This window comes from Bison bison, unplaced genomic scaffold, assembly GCF_000754665.1.
Source record: "Bison bison bison isolate TAMUID 2011002044 unplaced genomic scaffold, Bison_UMD1.0 scf7180017864198, whole genome shotgun sequence".
Taxonomy (NCBI): Eukaryota; Metazoa; Chordata; class Mammalia; order Artiodactyla; family Bovidae; genus Bison; species Bison bison.
The window spans coordinates 6501125-6507185 of NW_011494770.1; the positions used below are offsets into that span (position 1 = coordinate 6501125).

The following is a 6061-nucleotide window of genomic DNA, read 5'->3' on the forward strand; positions in this document are numbered from 1 at the left end:
TAGCATGCATGCATGCATTGGAGAAGGAAATGGCAGCTCACTCCAGTATTCTTGCCTGGAAAATCCCAGGGACAGAGGAGCCTGGTGGGCTGCCGTCTATGGGGTCGCACAGAGTCGGACATGACTGAGGCAACTTAGCAGCAGCAGCAGCATTATGTGGGTGCAAATAATTTCTGAAATTATTCAGAATACTTTTATCTTGTGAATGTAAAGAGCAGTTTGTCCTGATTAGTTTAGAGCCTGATATAGATTAACAGGAAGGAAAAGTGACATTTTTGCCAAGACTACTTGTGCTGGGCAAAAAGAGAAGTCAAGATTTCTTGGTATTTCTTCCTTGGCCTCAATCTCCTGACTTCACACATAGGTTTATTGCATCTGAACATCTTGAATTGCTCAGAAAAAATGACACTGCATTCCCAGTGTTCCAGTTGTCCATTATTTCACTTGACTTTCACATTACTCTTTTCTTTTTGCAAATATTTGTTATATGGGGCATTGTTGTTAATTTCCTTCTTTAGCATGATGGTGGATTGGAGGAGTTGACATGCAATTATTTCCATATAATTGTGTAACTACAATAAATAGAATTAAGGACTCAAATGAGCTAAATACAAATAGGTAGAGAATTTTAGCATTGACATTTCTCTTTTTAGCAATATGCTAATTGTATTAAGGTCTTCTTTGTTCAGAGGTACTCAGAATAGTCGCCAATAAATTTGGATCATTGAGAGCAATAATCCTTGAGCGACTAGATGTTCTGTGTAGTGAGTCAGCCCTGTGGTAGCGTCCTGCACTGTGTATCTGTTATTGTGGCTCTAGGAATCATTGCCAAGCTGGTTAATTTGGTCCAGATATTAATTAGATGGGAATTCTATTTTGAAAAATGCCGAAGCTTACAAAAAAGAGAAATGTCTTTACGATCATATCAGGTGGGATTTCTGTGTAGGTTTAGAACATCTATAGATTTTCTATGAAATTTACAAAGTTATTTTTATTTTTTTAAGTGGTAGAGTAATGAAGAGCTAAAGGAGTTTTTATATAATTATGAAAATTCTGATTAGAAGAAACTTAAAAGATAACTTACTGAAACATTTCATAAAATGTTGGCACCCTTGATGGAGCTTATTCTGTGATAAAGCTGAGAAATATATAGTCTCAGGAGGCAAATGAACTGGGGCTTAAATACCAGCCAGTACTTTCTGGTTAATGTTTGACTTCAGCCAAGTTGATTAATTTCTATTAGACTCAGCTTCCTCATCCACAAAATATGGCACATAAAACCTACCCTAGAGGTACTGATAAGGATTAAATGACATAATATATATAAAACACCTAGCAATATGCTGATGTTTGTCATGATAAATGCCATAGAAAGCATCCAACCATAGTAAGTACCCAATAAAATTCATAAAAGCAAAACCCTACCAAACTCTTAGTTCAATGAGATTTCTTCTTGTCTACCTACTTTGAAGAGTTGCTGTTAGGGATAGATTTATAATATTTAAAGCACCTATCACATGGTGGATGCTCGATAGATTATAGGAATTATTAGTATTTCTTGATGAACATTCTACATCTTTCCCTGATTCATCAAATATTATTACTGTGTGCCAGTGCTCTAAGGAAACCCAATGAGTAACACACTGGTGTTTTCTGTCCAAGTGTGGAGGCAATTGATTTGAAGTGCTTTGAGTGGGACAGGCAGAGAGAGGCCAGGAGTTCAAGACACGAAACAGGTAGATGATGGTGGCATTGACTGAGAGCGGGCAGAACAAGGACAACAATTAGACTTTGGGATAAAGGTATGAGGAGGAATTAAGAGTTGTATTCTTTACATATTGAGATGCTCATGAAACATTCAAGTGAAAGGTCACAGAGATGGTTGAATAGATGAGATTACAGATGATATTTGGCTGGAGAAAATAATGGGTTATCACACGTTCATGGTATTCAGAACAATGGAACTCAATGAAGAGCTGAAAAAAGTTGTGTAGAAAGACTGCCGCAAACTGAAATTTGAGGAGCTCCAACATTTAGAACTTCATGGAGGAGGGGAGATCAATAATACCCCAGGAAGTCAATGTCATTGTTGGATGACTTAAATGTTTAAGATGTTTCATTTTGAGCCTGCCCTTTGGAATTTCAAAATATTGGCCTTTTAAGAACAACATAGAGCAGGTCTTTCCTTTCAAGTACATGAGGAAGGCTCCCTGCATGTCTACTGGACTTTTCTCCTTTAGCCTAAAATACTCACATGTCCCAGAATGTGACTCAGAAGCAGACATCACCCAAACCCTACTCTTCCAGCTTGACCAGCCAGCCACCTGCAGGACTCCTAAGCAAATACAGAGTGAGATGGAATAAAAGGAAAACAGATGAATTACTTTCAAAATCCACTGCTGTGGTCTTAATGAATCATGACTGGTTATAACTAACAGAGCAGTTGTATAAAGCATGGAAATAATCTTAAAAAAAACAAGCCTAAGAGGGCAAACTCTAAAGTCGGTTGTGCTTCCAGCAGCTTTAAAAATATGGAGTGAGAAGGCATGCTCTGGCGATAGAAAAACAACTACAAATCAGCTGGACTTCTGCTGGAATTAAGATGAACGGTTCACATTTCTTCCTTGAGTTCATGACACCAGCTAACTCATACATCTCTGCCTGGTCCTTGTTTTGCTTCCCATTTCAGAACTCCAATTTACTGCATTTGTGTGAAACTATATTTGGACATACATTAATTGACATCACCCCAAGCTCTGACCTCCACTCTTCATTTTGCAAACAATATTTATCTACTATTTCTTTGGTACTTACCCCAGGTTGTGGTCTTGCTGTATTTTGATATATCTAGAGAAAGCCATATGCAAAACCAGGTATTATTAGTAAAAACTCCAGCCATTAGGCAAAAATAAGATTTTCTTCTAGTGCTCTGTGTAGAACTGGAGATTTATCTGCATTGGATTTTTCAGACACCTCTGCATATTGAACAGTGCTGTGCTACCTACTGGGGGCTTCCCTGGTGGCTCAGATGGTAAATTCTTGACCAAGAAGCAGTGACTAGCCAAGTCAGACCATTTAACATGGCAGGACCATGAAGTGTGATCTCCATCTACATACTAAGTATCTGATCAGGTAGCTGGTTGAAGTGGTTCTACTCATGATACCATGACTCAGAGCTGAATTTACTCTGCTTTGTGATGCTAACAATCACCCAACAATAGAACCATAACCTGGGATGCCTTAACCTGGGAAGAGTTGTGGCTCTTCCCACCACTTTTCTAACGTTTGCTCCCTCATTGGCAACTCTTCTCAAGGACATCTTCTACCTCCTTCTGTTCTAAGCAGTAACTTTTCAAATAATAATTATTATTCTGATAATGTCATTGTTGTTTAGTCACTAAGTTGTGTCCAACTCTTTTGCCTGGACTGCAGCCTTCCAGGCTCCTTGGTCCAGGGAATTCTCCAGGCAAGAATACTGGAGTGAGTTGCCACTTCCTTCTCCAGGGGATCTTTCTGACCCAGGGATCAAACCGATGTCTCCTGCAATGTCAGGTGGATTCTTTACCACCAAGCCACTAGCCATTATTATTATCAGAATAAATCAGAAATAGTTTTAAAAATGTGATGCGTGTAGGCTATTCTTTACGAGATTTTCATTCAGTAGATCTCAGGTGGAGCCGGAACTCCACACTTTCTGAAGTTCTTTGTAAAGCTTTCTGAACCAGAGTGACCAGGTTTGTAAATGACATTTCTAAAGACTCCACGTCAGAGGCATACGGTCATGGCTTTGTGGGTCCTGTCTTCTCTCTGGTCTCACTCTATCTGGTTACAGCCATTCAGTAGCTGTCTTGACCAGTTTGTTCCCACTCTGACCATTACTGTTCTTCAGATTGTTCTGATTCACAGGTCTTAATGGTCTTACTGGTTACTCCAGATTCTCTGATCCCAATAATCCTTTTCATTCCCTGTCCTCATTCACTGAGAAGATCTCAATTTGGTTTCTGTGGCTTGATACAAGAATGGTGGTGGAGACAACACTCATCAAATATCCATGCACTCCAAACAGCTCCCAGCTCTCCACCCCTCTATTATGTTACTAATTTTACCCAAGGGATTGGGAGCAGTAGAGACACATATAATTTCTGGGATTATTCTCTTAAAGGCTGGTGTGAGCTTACATGCCTCTCCTCCTCTATAGCAGCAAACTTGGAAGTCACATAGTGAGATGGCGTCCTCACAAGATGGCTGAGTCATGGATGAAGGGGGGTCTCTGCCAGTCTCCATCAGTCTATATGGGAGCAGTAAATAAGTGTTTTGGTTTTGTTTTGTTTTTTTTTTTTGCTGTACCACATAGATTTCAGGGTTGATTTGCTACCATAGCATAGCCGATTCTACCCAGGACTAAACAGAAAGTGCAACTCCTGGGTAAAGTTGCTGCCAAGAGAACTGAACTCAAGCTATCATGATCCATCTGCCTAATGTCTTGTTTCTTTCCCGTCCAAATAGCACACTGGCAGCATCCACTGGGTGCCACAGAGGGAAAGTCATGCTAGTTACATGAGATGAAACAGTTGTGCTTGACAGTGAAAAAAATGTAGTTCCCACTTAAACTTGACTGGCATTTCAGAAAAAATAATTTTAATCATCTTTAGTCCCTTTAACACTTTCCTTAACTCTAATATATCCTGTAGGTGGCTCAGACGGTAAAGCGTCTGTCTACAGTGTGGGAGACCCGGGTTCAAGCCTTGGGTTGGGAAGATCCCTTGGAGAAGCAAATGACAATCCACTCCAGTACTATTGTCTGGAAAATCCCATGGATAGAGGAGCCTGGTAGGCTACAGTCTATGGGGTCACAAAGAGTCGGACACAACTGAGCAACTTCACTTTCAAAGGTGACAAACTCAGGTAGGAAATTAAAATGCATACAATAGGCAGATATAAAATAACAGGCAATGGTATGGCCTCACATTTGGAACAGAACAAATAGAAGGAGGCTTGACCACCTAAAAGTATTTCAAGCAAATCAAAGAAAATAATAGCTTCAAATTAAATAAGAGGCTGTAGCCCCACTCATCAACCTGGCAGCTATGGCCTGAAGTTGTAAATTCCCCTTGTAACTCTTGCCAGGTCTAAGAGTCATTTTCATACTAAACATATGAAAAAATACTATGTAGCTATTAAAATAATGTGATGTAAAAGAACAGAAGTTGGTAGAAAAATTATATATGTATGTGTGTGTGTATATATATATATGCATTGTGTTAATTGCTCAGTTGTGTCCAACTCTTTGGGAGCCCATGGACAGTAGCCCACCATGCTCCTCTATCCATGGGATTCTCCAGGCAAGAAACTGGAGTTGGTTGCCATTTCCTTCTCCAGGGGATCTTCCCAACTCAGGGATCAAACCCAGATCTCCCACATTGCAGGTGGATTCTTTACCATCTGAGCCACCAGGGAAGCCCATACATACATACATACACATATATATATATATATTTAAATTTTTAAAAGAATGAAATTTTGCCATTTGCAGCAATAAAAATGGACTTGCAGGGCATTATGCTAAGTGAAATAAGTCAGAAGGAGAAAGACAAATACTATATGACATCTCTTATATGTGGAAACAAAAATAGAACCAACTAGTGAATATATCAAAGAAGAAGCAGACTTATAGATGTAGAGAACAAACTAGTGATTGATCACCAGTGGGGAGGGAGAGATGGGGAGGGGCAATATAGGGGTAGAGTATTAAGAGGTGCAAACTATTAGGTAGAAAATAAGCTACAAGGATACACTGTACAACAGGGGTACAGAGTCAATATTTTATAATAACTGTAAGTGAAGCATAACCTTTAAAATTGTGAATCACTATATTGCACATGTATAACATATAATATTATACATCAACTGTATTTCAATAAAAAATTACATGTTATATTATGTTACCAACTTTGTAGAATAAAAATGTGTAGAAAAAAAAGGCTAAAGGATACCTGTCCCTAGTTAACAGAGTTAATACTCACTCCTAGTCAACAGAATAGATATCACCGGGTTATGGGAT

General features: G+C 39.1%; 1 long non-coding RNA gene across 1 annotated transcript in view; it reads right to left on the bottom strand.

Annotated features, from left to right (window-relative positions):
• LOC104991685 overlaps positions 1–3153 on the bottom strand; it is a 7425-nt gene extending 4272 nt beyond the window's left edge. Inside the window, exons 1-2 of the long non-coding RNA XR_825632.1 lie at positions 2815–3153; positions 2255–2335 (exon numbers count right to left, since the gene is read on the bottom strand). This is a non-coding gene — a long non-coding RNA (uncharacterized LOC104991685). The remainder of the gene's footprint in view (positions 1–2254; positions 2336–2814) is intronic.
• Between the last annotated feature and the right edge of the window lie 2908 nt (positions 3154–6061).